The sequence below is a fragment of the Dermacentor andersoni genome, chromosome 5, assembly GCF_023375885.2.
Source record: "Dermacentor andersoni chromosome 5, qqDerAnde1_hic_scaffold, whole genome shotgun sequence".
Lineage (NCBI taxonomy): Eukaryota > Metazoa > Arthropoda > Arachnida > Ixodida > Ixodidae > Dermacentor > Dermacentor andersoni.
In genome coordinates, this window is record NC_092818.1 from 158,961,238 (window position 1) to 158,977,007 (window position 15,770).

The window sequence follows — 15,770 nt, forward strand, 5'->3', positions numbered from 1 at the left end:
TCCAACAACACCAGGCTAGACCGGCATTTCTTTGCAGCATGCTCTACACCGGGAACGTAACTCCTTGCCCCCGAACCCAACATGTCTGTTTACCTGGCATAGGACAATGTGCAGACAATGCTCACCCCCCCCCCACACACACATGCACCAATATATTCCTGGCTACCGGCACTGGTCCTTGTTACAAGAAATAGAAGTACGGATCCTTGGTCTCGATGTTCGCCAATCCGGAACAAGATCAAATTGGCTAGGCAAAATAAAGAAGACACCAATGTCAACCTTCCACCTGATATGAAGGATTGCATCTAAATGTGGAGAAGATTGTACCAAAATAGCTAGTAATGCTGTTTGGTCTGTACTCCAGCCACATATTATTGATCAGGCTCAGTTTTACTGGCCCTCACTGAAGCAGAGGGACCAGATTGAGATCATTATTCAAAACGTGATGAGGGCAATAGCTGCTCTCCCTCTGTTCGCTCAAGAACATGCCCAGGTGAACACCACGGCAGCATTGCTAATTCAATGTGAATGAGCATTTGAATTAAAGAGGTTGCATGTTGCAGTCACTTCTGATTGCTTGGGTGCAAGAACAGACTTAAGGCCATGGCACGGCTGTACACTGATGTTCCTTTGGACCAATGTATTTTGTACAGACGCTGCTATTACAAGAGATGGAAGTATAGTATCAGTCAGCCTTAAGTACTTCCCTCTTTATAAAAATAAGGAATCTACAATGGATGTCTGCAACTCTACTTGAGCTTCATACCATACATGACAAGAGTATGCAGAACGGGGCTGGTACACGGTAAAGTCACACATGACACCAATGAGGCAGCCTCATTTTTATCAAACTTCACCCAAATACAGACACACCAATTCCTTGAGTGCCATTTAGCAGCTGAAGCAAGACAGTAAAGCCACATAGCTTTGTCAGAAGATACACAAGCTTCACAACTACTCACTTTTAATGCTTGCTTACACTAGGTACAGGGACACATCTCTGGCCTTTTCAATGCCATGGCAGATAACAAAGAACACAACAACATCAAGAACATGTATCTACCCGCACCTCTTGTGCCAGGCTCACTTACCGTCTTTCTACCCTGAAAAGTTTGCTCTGATGCGACACATGCTTTTACGTCAAGTTTGACAGCCATTGCTGCATCAATTTTGCAAGCACTGTCAAGGACGCAGTATTCTTAACTGCAATTTATTATCAGGAAATACGTAATTTTAATATTGTGAGCACAGGCATCTTGACTCACTTATTATGAATGGAAAGAAATGTCACTGCTGCCTGAATGAAAAGAGTAATCTTCTGCAGTTGTAGAGAGTCAGTGTAGCTTCATGCAATACTGTTTCACAGCAAGTTTGTACAAAGTATCATTACAGGCAGGGAATTATAGGCCTAATTGTGCTTTTCACTTGCTCTGAATGTGACCTTAAACAAAGCATTGTGTGTAAAAAGGGCAAATGTTCTTTGATATGAAGCATCTATCAGGGAGTAGCATTTTGCCTTTTGAGACTTTTTAGCATCCATGGGGGAGAGATTAAATTGCCAGTGTATCTCTATAAGGCATGCCTCTAAAGATGCACATGGCGTTTAGGAAGGTAAATTTTTTTGAACCAGGGAGGGACGTACGGAAATAACTTTAATGAGAAAAGGATCTGCAAGGTTTCCAGCCCAGGCTCAGGCCACCCGGGCATTATGTGCGGTGAGGCATAGCCTTTCCACTGCTGCCCGGGCCCACTGGATAGCCCATAGTTGGTCGTGTAGTTCCGAGCTAGTCAGAGCGCTTAGCTATCGCTCCTCGAGAAGGTCCTGTTCTATCTTGTCCTCTAGATATATCGATCTGATCTGTGTGCACTTCCATGAGATCTGTGCATTGTATGCGGGTTCGTGCTTGCAGAGCTTGCAGCTCGCGTCTGGGTATTGTGTTGAATTTACTCTGTCTAAATGTACTGGGTTTCGGAATATTCTGGTTTGCAACCTCCTCCAATCTGTTTCTTGAAACCTGTCGAGTTGTTTGCGGGGTTGTGGGTATGTTTCTCCTCGTTTCGTATAGTGTGTCAGTATGTCGTGGTACGTGACCAGTCTGTGCCTGTTGTTTCGTATCGCTACTTCGTTGTCGTTGCCTCCCCGCTGTCCTTCCCCTTTCCCCGGGGGTTGCGGGGTGTTGTGCCGTCACTGTCCGAGACGCGGTGGATTAGTTCTCGCGCGGCTCGGTCGGCCTTCTCATTGAGGTTGGGAGGGCCATTCGTGGTTACTTCTCCCATATGTACTGGGATCCATTTGAGGTATTTGGGTCATGTCAGAGAAACACAAATGTATTGTTCCAAAATGGTACAGTGTTACTCCGCTGCTAGAAAGGTGATTTAGAAGAGCTCTCTAACTCCATTGACTAAATTTTCAGAGGTGATTGCAATGGGTGATTCCCCTGTTACTCTGGTATTGCTAGTCTGGTGCTTACTGTCAGTGATATACACAGCATGCCAGTCTTGGAGCTCAACTTTCAAGAGCCAATTAAGAGGCATGTCATGGGTGATTTAATAAGCTTATTAGGCTTCTTTTTAAACAAACAATTAATTTATTCTTTATTTTTGCTGTCATTTTGATGGCCTGTCTATGCTTTTTGTTTTCAAAGGCCATATTATTTTCATAATTATGGCCTTCAATGTTTAATTGTAATATCCCTTATAATCCACAGTGATTACTCGTAAAAGAGAAATCAATATAGAACAAACAGTAGATGTGGGTAAATGTATGTGCATTGACTTGAACAGTCACCTGCAAAAGTTTAAAGTCAGGTTGCTCAATGGATTGAATAATCTCAGTTGGAAAGCAGCACTAAGTGTGTTCATATGCCCCTCACTCATCCAGTATACGTAAATGTAACCAAATGTAGTATATGTAACCAACACACTCTCAGACTTTAGCGCAATAAGTTAATATGTTGTGTTATGCTGTTGAGTTGAGACTGTGAATGGAACGATTATTAAAATGAGCAAGCTAGAGACAACTATTGCAGTGTTTATAATTTGTGGTAATTGCAGCATGATATTGCAAAAGAACATAAATAATGCTCCTCTCAATGTTTCTATCTATGCCTTTCGTTCATCTCTTAGTCTCTCTGAAATTAAGCAGCAGAGCATGGCACAAGCACTGCTGCTTACGTTTATAATGGAGTCATCAGTGGGTTTCAGACAGAGGCAACTCCTGTCCCTTATGCACATATGTTTTGGTATTTTCAAGACTGTTCCTGTCATACCAAAGCCAAGGCTCACTGGCCCCTCATGGTATTGAAGCTTGCTCACCAATTACTCAGAGTGGATGATACATTTTCTGGATTTTGTCAGGTGCCATCTGTCTTGCCCTAATCATGGTATGAAAGGTAGGTCCTGCTGGTCCAATGCAGCTATCTTAATAAAAAAATATTATAATTTGCATGTTTCTTCTCTTGGCCACCGAAGTGCATCATCCAAACCAAACACAAACACTTTCTTTCCTAGGCGCACTCTTGAAAACAAAGGCTTGCAGCCACATGCAGAAGAAAGTGCAACACAAATTATGCAAATTAATGCTCTGCAGTGTGCAGATTATGCAGTGTGTACAGTAACTAAGGCTGCACCTCTAATGCATTAACTGTATTCAAGATTATGAAAGCTTTTTGCTAATTAAGCCATGTTCTAAAATTGGATTGCATACCCTAGCTGCATATGTGACTAAAAATGTGGTAGCTCAGTTGAAAAAGCTACAAGTGGCATTCCTGTGGGGTATGTTTGTTCACTTGAAAAGCAGATTTTACTCAGTTGGTCATATGACAAGAAATTTTGTTGTTGTGTTCTTAATACTTCATTCCTACATTGCATATTACACTACACCCTAAAGGTCCACACAGCCCACATATATCATCATTAAATTAATAAAATGTGAATACCATGTGCACATTTGTAATGTTCCTCTTCAGGCGAATATGTACGGTACTGTACCTATATGCCGCCCTCATCATTCGTCTACACGCTAATAGGAAGTTCGTTTACATAGTTGCGTGCGAGAAAAATACTAAACAGCACTTCATCGGCATGTCGTCGGCGAGCATATCTCATGAGAGCCTCTCAACTGTACGTGCCAATTCGACCGAGTCATACATACATACATACGGTGCGATTCGGCAAACATGAACCTATCTCCAGGGCCAGTATGTCAATGGATTCCTTTCTCGGGGTTATCGTTATTATTATTACCTACCGTCCATATAAACGACCTATCGTTGATAGTGTACGCGCAGCACGGCAAGGAAAGGCCCTAGCGAGTACGGCACCTCGATCCGGCCTGCCTGCTCTATCATTACATAGCATAACCGTCGGAATAAAGTGATCGCAATCGCACCTATTGTGTAACACAATAAAAAAAAAAAGGCTAATGCCAACAGAGCTGTGATACGGAAGCGATCGACGTTTCACGTACCGTCAACACGCTAACTTAATTGTTGACAAAACACGATATTACTACTAGCGCTGGCCAGACAGAAAGCGTTGTCGGCCGCATATGCCAAACTCGGTCCAAGGATGCTCGGGGCGGCCAAGCAATTGCTGACTCGGGCCCGGGCCGGGCTTGGACCTAGGAGCGTCTGGCCGGGGAACATTCATTGGCAACAGACGGGAAGTCAGCGAGTCGTGGAAAGTTCTTGCGCGAGCGAAACGCAAGCGAAATTAAAATATGTTACAATGTCCACCGTCTACAATCGGGCAGCGCGAAGCATTGGGCCGCGCAACAGCTACGCAGTTAATCTGAACCCTCGGGCTAATCACAGGTCGCATACCGAACCCCGCGTCGTAAGAATGGGCTATTTTCCCATGCCCTTCACCTGCGGCGTGCCCTCACGCAGCGAGCGTACTACCATCCAAAAGTCAATCTATTATTGCCCGGCCGGCACCGCGTACGGCGGACGTGAGGTGGCACACAACGACGGGAGCTTTGCCCAAGCCGGATTAGCAAACGTTAAGAAACTGCCGTATTGTAATAAGTCGTGGTTATCAGCGCGTCAAATGACAAGGAAGAGCTGAATCATAAACTACGCTTATCCATGCCGGCCTGGTCGCTGTGGACGCGGATATAACACATAGCGTTACAGAAAAGTGTTCACAAACCATTAACAGCCCTGCTCGTGTATTTAATAACGTTTTCTACTCATCGTACCTTTGCGCTAGCTGTTACCAAAACTAAGATAAATCCTAACCAATTCGCCCACCTTGCTGTCTTGCTGACATAATATGACTGGTGAAAGTTATTCTAGTGCATGCACATATATCGTATTCACATGTGCATATATTGATTGTTTACTTCAGCATAAAAAAAGAAGGATGCTCCATCTGTATAATCTCACAAAATTACATTTTCCTTCCTTTCTTTCCTTTTTTTTACTGTTGCAGTGGGTTGAGTACAATATGTACAAATAAAATATGTCACTTTCACACTACTCCATCACTTAGGAACAGCAAATCAGCAATCAGGATGACAGATATATTTATTTTCTTATTAATTTTTTAAAATTTGTAGTCAGTATGAGACAGCTCACACTAAGCTTGCTTGGTTTTTAACAAGCTCTTGGTCAACAACGACACATATGTTTGGGACTCGGAAATAAATTGTGCAGTGCGTCTGTCTCAGCATGCTTTACGAATGACAAGCCAAACCTTCATCTTATGCAAGTGTGGAAACTGACAGTTTATGCAACCACACACCCATAACACGTCTACAAACCTGTCATTCTTATGCACTAGAGGTTGAAGTTTGATGTCAAAATATATGTCACTTTCATCACTCATTGATTCATGCGTGACATCTCTTCTTGTACTAATCAAGACGTGGCTAAACGATACCATCTACTATAAAATTTTTCTTTTCACATCTTCATGCAACACTTTTTGTTGTGAATGATGCAACTGCATAGAAGGTGGCATGCTCATAGCTTTAAAAAAATAAATTCTTGCAGTTCCAAATGGCATTCGTTCATTCCTAGAGCACATTTTCATTTCACTTCAATGCTCAAGCAGAATGTTCTCATAAGTGCATACTACTGCCCTCCGGATGTAAATTGTGCATTTTCAAGCGAGTTTCAAAACATTCTAAATGAAGTGCATGTGCTATTTTGGCATTCTACTGTGATCATTTATGGCAATTTTAATTTCTCCATTATTAACTGGACAACAGAATCTGTCACAGCTGCTCACGCTCAATGGCATATTTTCCTTCATTCCTGTCTACACTTCATGTTACCTCAACTCATTACTCTCCCAACCTGTTCATCATGTACACTGGCCAATATTCTAGATCTCATCAGAGGTAGAAAAAAATTAACATTCAAATATGCAAAGCCATCAAAACTGCCCTGGGCCTACCATCTACGGCTTTGACTACGAGACTTCTCAAGACGGGCATACACAACACCTGGCAAGAATTAGCCGAAGCTCGTAAAGCCAGTCAGTTAGAATGACTTAAGCTCATGCCCACCGGGAGATCAGTGCTGCAACGGCTGAGCTACAGTGAAACCTTTATAGGCCACCACGGACTGAAAAGAAAGAATTCCTCCAAACATCTGCAAATCCCTGTGCATAGCACCAATTGTACCACAAGGAAAGAAGACAAGCCCAAGTGGATGCCCTACGGCAAAGACACAGGCAAGGTCCGGATGCCAGATACACCGACACAGTCAAATACCCGCAAAGAAATGCTTACGCCCTGAACGTCACAGATTCTAAGGGCAGAGAGCTAGCGTCTGCCACAGTCCGTGCGCAAAACTCTGAGACTGCAGAAGAGACGGCGATCGCCCTAGCAACTACCACGTGCAGACGCAGCTGTAGTTCTTTCCGATTCTGAAGCAGCTGTCAGGAACTATGCTAAGGGTCTAGTGTCGACAGAAGCACTAAAGATATTGAAGCACGACAGCGCTTCGATCCGCTACACCTGCGTGACCTGAGTTCCTGGGCATGACGGGCTGGAGGGGAACGAATCAGCACACGCCGTGGCCCGAGGCCACACCTGCCGGGCCAACCCTTCCTACTCTCAAGATGCCAGTCTGCATCAGCAGGGGCAGAGACCGTACCCATCACCTACTCAGCGATCCTTCAATATCACAGGCTGGAACGCAGGCTGCACCCACCACCTCACCCAAAGCTCACCAAAGAAGAAAGTACCACACTCAGAAGACTACAGAGTAACACTTACACCGACGGAATACTCATGCACAGACTATACCAAATGCTACAAGGAAATACTCATGCACAGACTATGCCCAATGCTACAAGGATACCGCTGCCCAATGTGCGGCTTACCATACACCTTGGCGCACCTGATCCTCGAGTGTCCATGGCATCTAGATACAGACGCATCGCCTTCACCGAAAGAATATAACGCCAGACAAGAAAGCGAAGACCTCATTGAAACGTGAGAGGCCAAGCTCGTCTCCGAGGGCCTGGAGCAACAATGACACCTCGTCGCCAGGGCCAAGGAGGCAGCGAAGGCCAGAGGATTCCTGGAATGAGGAGACCTCCCACCTAGAGTAGAACTGGGGCTTAACCCGGGATACTGTTTCAAAAATAAATATTTATTCCTCCTCCTCCTCATCTCGACCAGCGATCCTCTAATCTGTTCCGGCATTACTCACCTGGACGGGCTGTCTGATCATGCAGTTATAGTACGTCTGCTTAACTTCTCTTTAACAAAAAAGAAAACACTACTAAACACATTAGGTGCTACAATAGGGCCAACATTACTCGGCATAATCGTTAATTAGCCACCTTTGCAGACACAGTCGAGCTATTGAAGAGAACTGGTTATGTTTAGAGCCACCTTTGCAAATCTTATCAAAATGTTCGTCCTTTTTCTCAGCATTAGATGCAACAAAACATTCAATAAACGCCTGCAGCACCTCATAAATAAAATGAAGCGCTCTATAGAATGGCAAATAAAAAAAAAAGCCAAGACATGGCAAAGATACATATTATGTGACAAAGAATGCCAGATGCTACTAAAATCCACACGTCAACAGGTTTACAGCTATGATTTATTATGAATAACAGTGATTATGGCACGTAATAAACCCCTATTCACAGCCTGACATAATCCTAATTCTGGTGGTGATGTAGTTCCTGAGTTATAGTGTGTGCAGTTACTAAATGACATGTTTTGTTGAGTGTCCAAATGTGAAGACATCACTGCATGCCCTGACTTCCCCATGCAATCTGACATGTCTGAAATTGTTATTAGTGGGTCGGGCATTTTTACCTTACTAAACAGATTAAAAACTTCATCTACAACAGGTCACAGCAAATTTAATAACAAGCTGCTCAAGAATGTGTCCCAGCTAGTGTCGCAACATACCCCCTGGGTTCATTCTTAAGACTGGTGAGTGGCTAAAGTCATCCCATTCTACAAATCCAGCGAGTGTTTATCACCCTTTAACTACCAATGAATATTATTAACCAGTACAATTCGCAAACTTATGGAACACATTATTAATTCACAAGTCATCGACTATTTCGAAGATCCCAGTTTAACATTCAACTACCAGCACAGGTTTTCATTTACATTACGACTTAGCATGAAACCACCACATTTACTCCATCTTTGCAGCAGTTCACCACTCTCTTGGCATCATCAAATTAAACCTAAAGCATGCTTTTGTCAACATACATAAACTTGCTTACACTACACTAATCCACACAAAGCTCGAATACGCATCGCTAATATAGCACTCTGGCAGGTAAACATTGTTGACGAGATTGCATTTGTTCAAAACTGGGCTGCTCACCTTCATATTTTCCGACTATTCATCTTACACTTCCGTGTCATCATTAAAAGCACGTACTGATTTACAAGCACTATCCCTTCGCCACAAATCAGTGCGTCTTTGCCTGCTTGACAAACTTTATAATCGTACTTCTCTTCACAATGATTTCTTTCAGTCACCACCTGTCGTATTTGCATGCCGGGATCACCACCTCATATTCAAGCATACACCATCTCGCACGTTACAATATGCATGCTCCTTTATACCCTGCACCATCACTGAAGGGAACTGCTTTCCCTCTGATATTGCCACAGAATCTGACATTAAAATTTTACGACGTGCTACGCACTGTTAATTAGTTGCCTTTTTTATTACATTCTTGTTTAGTTGTTTTTGTGAGTTACTAATAAATACCTGTATTAATACCGTAGTTTATGTGTGCATGCATATTTTCAACATTTTATTTTGCTGTGTGCATAACTTTTGTTTTGCAATTCTTATGATTTCTTACATTCTGTTTCTTAATACCTAAACAATGTTAGCATACCTTTGTTCTGTACTTTGTCCTATTATTTGTTGTAACTATTTCTTTGTAATCTCATCTATGTTTGTACTCTCCCTGCCCCTGTTATGTGATGGGCGCAACTGAAGCCTTTAAGGGCACCGTTGAGCGCTGCAACACTGCTACTTTGATGTAGCAGTGTTGTGAGGCATTTTGCTACCCTAGGTAAAGTCAAACTACTGCACTCCTCTCCACTCTAGCACCAAATTTAGGTGCACCATGTGAAGAATCTTAAGACACATTGTAAGGCATTATAGTAACTAATATGGGAAGAAAGTTGGTAGACAGGTTTCCAGGCATCACTTCATTGTTCTTTCAAAAGTCAGTCATCCATAGTGCATTTGAAATTGGATATTTTACGGAATCCAACATTGTCCTTTGCCATTGGTGAAATGTAAATGTTAAAGTGGGGTGAGGAACGACTAGATGCGATGTGCCCATCTAGAGCTGCCAAATCTAAGTGGCCACTTGTTTTGCCTACAGCACAATATACCTCTGCTTGGTTGTGTTGCTGGTCAGAAATATACATACAAAATAACAGAAGGTGCTGCTGTGCCAATATATTCACAAAAGTCTTACATGATTATACAGGTGCCATCCATTAGCATCAAAACATGGCCTGCACAACAAGCACAGTATCTTCAGCAGAAATTGTAGTGTTATATCTTGCATACAGAAATGCAGAAAAGTGTAAACAAGGTGCACTCTGCTAAAATTTGTCTTGTGAATTCCTACTGTGCCAACTGTGCAGATTGATGGCATATAGTTTGATCTGGGAGCTAGCCCAATGCACATGTACACAAAGAAAAATGATTCACCTCTTAAATATGTGAAATGACGCCCAGGTAGGCACAGTAAATTTTCAACTTTGTATGCTTCAGTGCTATGCTAGAAGAAAACGTTTTTTTAGTGTGTTGCTGATTCACAATTATATACCAACTATGCATATAGGAGAAGAATCTGCAATCTGTTAGGCTGCGTGTTAAAATACCATGTATACAAACCCAGGGAAAACATGGGGAAGGCAGGAAATGGAAATTCAAGACGATGAGCAAACCGAGAACAAGATGAAAGCAGGAGCCAATGTTTCAACAAGTGGACTTGTCTTCTTCAAGGCGACATATGCTTTCCTCGCCACAGTTACAGATATTAAGAATCAATTTGGTTGATGCCCAGCCTGATACTCCGTGATTATACTGATAGATATGCATACAATTGCTTATCCTTTTTCTGTGGATTGCATTTCACCTACTAACAATTGAAAGATATCAGTCAACGTGAGATGCAAATAGTGTTGTACTTTGCGGAAGGTATGTATATATATATATATATATATATATACAGCACCAGCAATTATGTTACGACCTTTGACGAGTCATGTGACTCGCTTGACACACCATGCTCGCCGCTGGGTTGTTGTGCTTTGAGTGCCACGTGTTTTTCTGAGCACAGGTTTGACCGATAAAGATTTAATGCTGTGAAGTGATGTTTCCAGTGATGCCACAACAACGCAACAATGCTCTGAAGTATATATTTATTGATTTGACAGCAAGAATTCCATAGACATTTTCTGTAGCATGAAGGAAGGAGATGCAGATACGCTAGCAGATCTGAATCATTATTATTATTATTATAATTATTATTATTATTATTATATACATAATATTACTGTATTAATCATTAATATACATCATTGTACTGTGTGGTAGTACAATATACAGTATACCACTCAACACAGTCAGTGCTCAAAGTTAGCCAGGGCTCGAGAGAGTTCGGCCTCTCTTCCATTTTCTAAGCAGGGGTTCGGCCCCGTCTTTGCAGGTCAACTGTAGCACTGCGGCACCCATTCGACAAGCACTGTAGGTGATTTTATTGCCAATAGTGCCTTGTGAGGGGAAATTCCAACTCTCCAATTTTTTGGAATAATGACTTAAATAAACAACAAATCGGTTTACTACCTCTGTCCAAGCGGCGTGATTATGAATGCCTTAAATTGTTGCAGAATTCAAATAACACCCCACACTACTCATTAAAGAACAACTATCTGTCTCCTGATAATTTGAAACCTACTAGGAATAGCCACAAACTTAACCTTGCTCCATTTCAACTGCATACTAACCTGTTTAAGTACAGCTTTCCTCATACAATTGAAAAATGGAACTTACTCCCAGGTGAAACTAGGTAAATTAGAAAAATCATTGTATTTACTTGATTCATGCTGCGTTTATTATACTGATTGTATCTTTTATATCGAAGTTATCATGTTTTTTAAGGCATTGAAGTTGATTTGTGCAGAAAAATATTTTGTTATATGCAATGTACAAACCCACTCCTGCGATAGCCCAATTGGACTACAGTATGTGAAAATAAAAATAAATAAATAAATAAGTGATTAATCAGTTGATAGGGCATGAGCAAAGACAGAGCAACAGCTATTGTCCTACTTCTGCATGCATTTGCCCAAGGCATTGCACATGACAGTCACCACCCTTAATTGCTCGACTAATTAAGATTCTTGGCACAGCTAGCATACTGTTTCATGAGTCAATTGAGTGTGAACCTACCTGTTCGTGAATTATTGAAGGTTCACCTTGGTTTCTTAGTTTACAAATTAATTTTAATTCGTTTATTTTTGCATTACGAGTACAGTGCTATACCATGCATGTACTTTGTACACTTTTGCAGTAAGCAGGTGTGAAACCATGAAATATATTCTTGTAGTGCCCTGAGGTTCTAGGTCCTTTCGGCTCCCCTTATTACCACCGGTACCACTATAGCCGTTACCACCAGTGGTGCGGCCGGTATGTCGATCGATACCGCCGGAATGCTTTATTGAGCGATATATGTGTGAACGTGACACGCGCGGCTTGCCCGTAAATCCGTTTCAATTGCACGTGCCGCGTCAACAGAAACACGCCGCTTTTCTTTCTTTCTTTTTCTGGTGGAAATGGGGCACAACATCGAATAAACGAAGCTTTGCACAACACGTTTACAAACGGACATACACGAAATAACAACCACTCTGACTCATCATTAACATGTCTAATTGACCAACGATTTGGCGGCTGTCCATTGTATTTGTTAGGTTGTTAATTATGCTGTTTCTCACTGGTCAACCAAGCGAGACTGTACTAGTAATCATGCAAGCCGTTCGTTTTCTTGCATTTCGTGACTTGCTCGTCCGGCTCCTTTTGCCGACGAGAAGCAGCCTATATTTCTCGCTTTATCCCCAGCAGCAATACTCTACAAAACGAAATATTGTCCCTCCATTTAAACCCCATTCAACCAGGTTTAATGTCCTCGACATTGAGCCACAATATGTAAGGAATATCGTTTAAAGGCCGCAGGCCAGGTGACAATGGACATAAATCGGAGGGGCCGAGGGGCCAAAGAAACTAAACTGAAACATTGTTTGCCGTGAGTATTTTCGAAACAGCATGTGCCTTATATCTTAAATAAATAAATATAAAATAATCTAGACGGACATACGTTAGAACTTTGTTTTGTTTTGTCCATATTCAAACTCTTCTAGGTGGCGCCCCAACAGCTCATCGAAATGCACGCAGCGCGAATTCGAATCCACAGCGAGATTTGAGCGCGGGAAGCTGTTATGTGCCAGTATGCTGGGGTAGGCTTGACAACTCAAAATTTTCTATTTGTACTTACGAAGCAGCAGTATTTGACAGAAAAGAATAATACTTTGATGCTCTTCTCACGCCTACAAGCGAGGGCGGCGTGATTAACAACACAGCGTAATGCGCAACGGTGAACGCCAACGAACTGCGTGCCGCCACCAACCTGGACGAAGCATTTTGGTAAGCTCGTATTTTATTTCTTGTTTGCAAAGTTTGTCGCAGGCAAACAATTTCTTTATTTCTAGAAGGATCGCATTTGACTTCGCTATCGTGAGTCTCACGCCGTGAACAACGGCTTCTGCGATATCCAGAACGTATTGATGTGCTCAGTGCGCATGCATGATGTAAGACGATAGAATAAGCAGAACTGTGTAACCTCTATATCGTACAAGGGGGAGAAGGCGCGAAGATTATACGTCAGTTGAATAAAAAGGACACATCTCGTTTGTACGCGTCCTTTTGTTTTAGTTACTGTATATTTTGGTAATGTATCGTCATATGGGTTTACCAGTCATGGCCGGACTTGGTGCTCTCGTTCTCGCGTGCAAATGTGCCAGTTGGCTGAGGTGGCACTGTGAACAGCGCCAGACAGGGCGCGATTCCCCCGGTTCTTGAGCCCCTGGCCAAAAACTTATTTCTGGTATAGGAAACATTTTCACAGCTGTGCACTGTACCCACCGTGGTTGCTTAGGGGTTATGGTGTTGGGCTGCTAAGCACGAGGTCGTGGGATCGATTCCCGGCCACGGCGGTCGCATTTTGATGGGGGCAGAATGCAGAAACACCCGTGTACTTTGATTTAGGTGCACGTTAAAGAACATCAGGTGGTCAAAATTATTTCGGAGTCCCCCCACTATGGCGTGCCTCATAATCAGATTGTAGTTTTGGCAAGTAAAACTCCATGATCTATTTTTTTTTACCTCCGCACTATGTGTTTTGAAATGTTCTCCCTTGTTTAAGCGTGTTGGTACAAGCCTTTACCGTAGTTTTAGCTTTAAGATTTGACCATATTCTCTCGGTGCGTAATGCCTTTATATACAACAACCGCGGATAGAAGTTGCGACTGTTTGAGATCGTAGCGCCTTTCCTCTAAGTTGTAGTGATTAGATGTCATTGGAAATGTGTAAGGTTGGAAATGCTTGTTTTCATCCTTCACATTCTAGAATACAAATTTATACTAGGGTAACTAAAACTTGCAAAATGCAGTGTGAATCTTCATACTAAACTTTATTTATTCAAAGAAAATAAACAATATTTTCAATGTCCCTTTATAATAGCATCATTGTGCACTGTGGAGGTGAACTGGTTCGAAGGCACAAACTGACTGAACGGATTCTTATCTTGCTTTAGCATAACTCAGTTTGAGTATGGAAGAAAAAGTACAGGTGACAAGATGAGCACTAACTTCTAACTGGTCTTATTCCACGACCCTACTGCACATTATATGCGCCGCTCATAGCACACATGAGAAAAACAACTGAAACAACAACCTTACAAGAAGCAGACGGCTGCAGTTCACTGAAAACATGCCGACCAACTTAGAAAGTAAAGTTCCTTGCCTGATAAAGATAAGGAGGGTGTACTCACGCACACCCTAACGTATTTGGCAATGGCATTAGCCTGATCAGTAATCTCGCGCATCAGTTGAATGTTACTGCATCCTATGATGACACATTCTTTAAAAAAACTAGTTTGCATCCACAAGTCTTGCAATGCATGGCAAGGGGCCTACTTCGTTAACTTTTATGAAGGTTGTATCTATGCTCGCCCAAGCAATCGTTGATACTGCATCAGAACGGCAAGTTGGGCCAGTTGGTTGGGATTCATACTAAGGTTTGTTACAGCGCAACCTAAGACAAGGACAACAGAAGGTACAAAACAGCGCCGTGTCGTCATTTTGTACCTTCTGTTGTCCTTGTCTTAGGTTGCGCTGTAACTAACCTTATTATGAATCATTGATACCCCTTCCCGTCTGTCTAATGTAGACGCCCTTGCACAACAAGGGAAACTTGTATACCATAGCTCAAGTGCAATTAACATGCCCGTTCATGTCTTTTTTCCAACCAGTGTGTCAAAACAGATATAAAATACTCGCAAATATGCAATGACCACTACGTCACTTCACATTTATTCTGCAATATTCTGCTATCTCAACTGCAGGTTGCCAAGAATGAAAAATTACCAGAGTGCACTACTTGAATGGTGTTCACTGTATCTGATGAGTGTCTTGATTTACCTAATCGATGAGATGTCAGTGAAAAGCTTTGTATGATGGTTACAAATGGCCGGTAACAGCATTTAAGACAGCCTAGGATTTGTGAAGGCACGAGAATGAAAGCCCGTGAAATAAATAAAAGGTGAAAATAAACTGCCCTTACCATGACAATGCTTCTGCGCACTATTGCATCAATCTTTACAAAAACTTTGTCAAATAGGGGCACTGGGAAAGAGCAGCTGCAGTTTTTTCTCGACATGTCAGCAGTTTTTGGCGTGCAAGTACAGTCCCTACCAAATGCAAAGTAGCGCGATCTTGGTAACAGTTCGCTTTGCGAACCTTTACAAGACTGTGCCCCAGGTTTGCACATTCATAATATATGCAGTGCACTGATGACACTGTTTCTGTCTGAGACCACTTATATTACTGATGCGGAGCGCATTGTCACGTGAATTTCTAAAGAAAAATTCGCTTGTTTGTTTGTTTGTTTTTTTTGTCGGAAAAAAAAAAGACCACACATGAACTAGGTCGTTGTAACGCTGTTATCGGTCATTTCTCGGCGTATTCC

At 42.3% G+C, this 15,770-nt stretch overlaps 1 long non-coding RNA gene across 1 annotated transcript; it reads left to right on the forward strand.

Annotated features, from left to right (window-relative positions):
* Positions 1–1,316: 1,316 nt before the first annotated feature.
* LOC129384812 (uncharacterized) lies at positions 1,317–10,536 on the forward strand. Its single transcript, XR_008612448.2, has 3 exons — positions 1,317–3,392; positions 8,323–8,407; positions 10,363–10,536. It is a non-coding gene; the product is annotated as an uncharacterized lncRNA (long non-coding RNA).
* Positions 10,537–15,770: the final 5,234 nt, after the last annotated feature.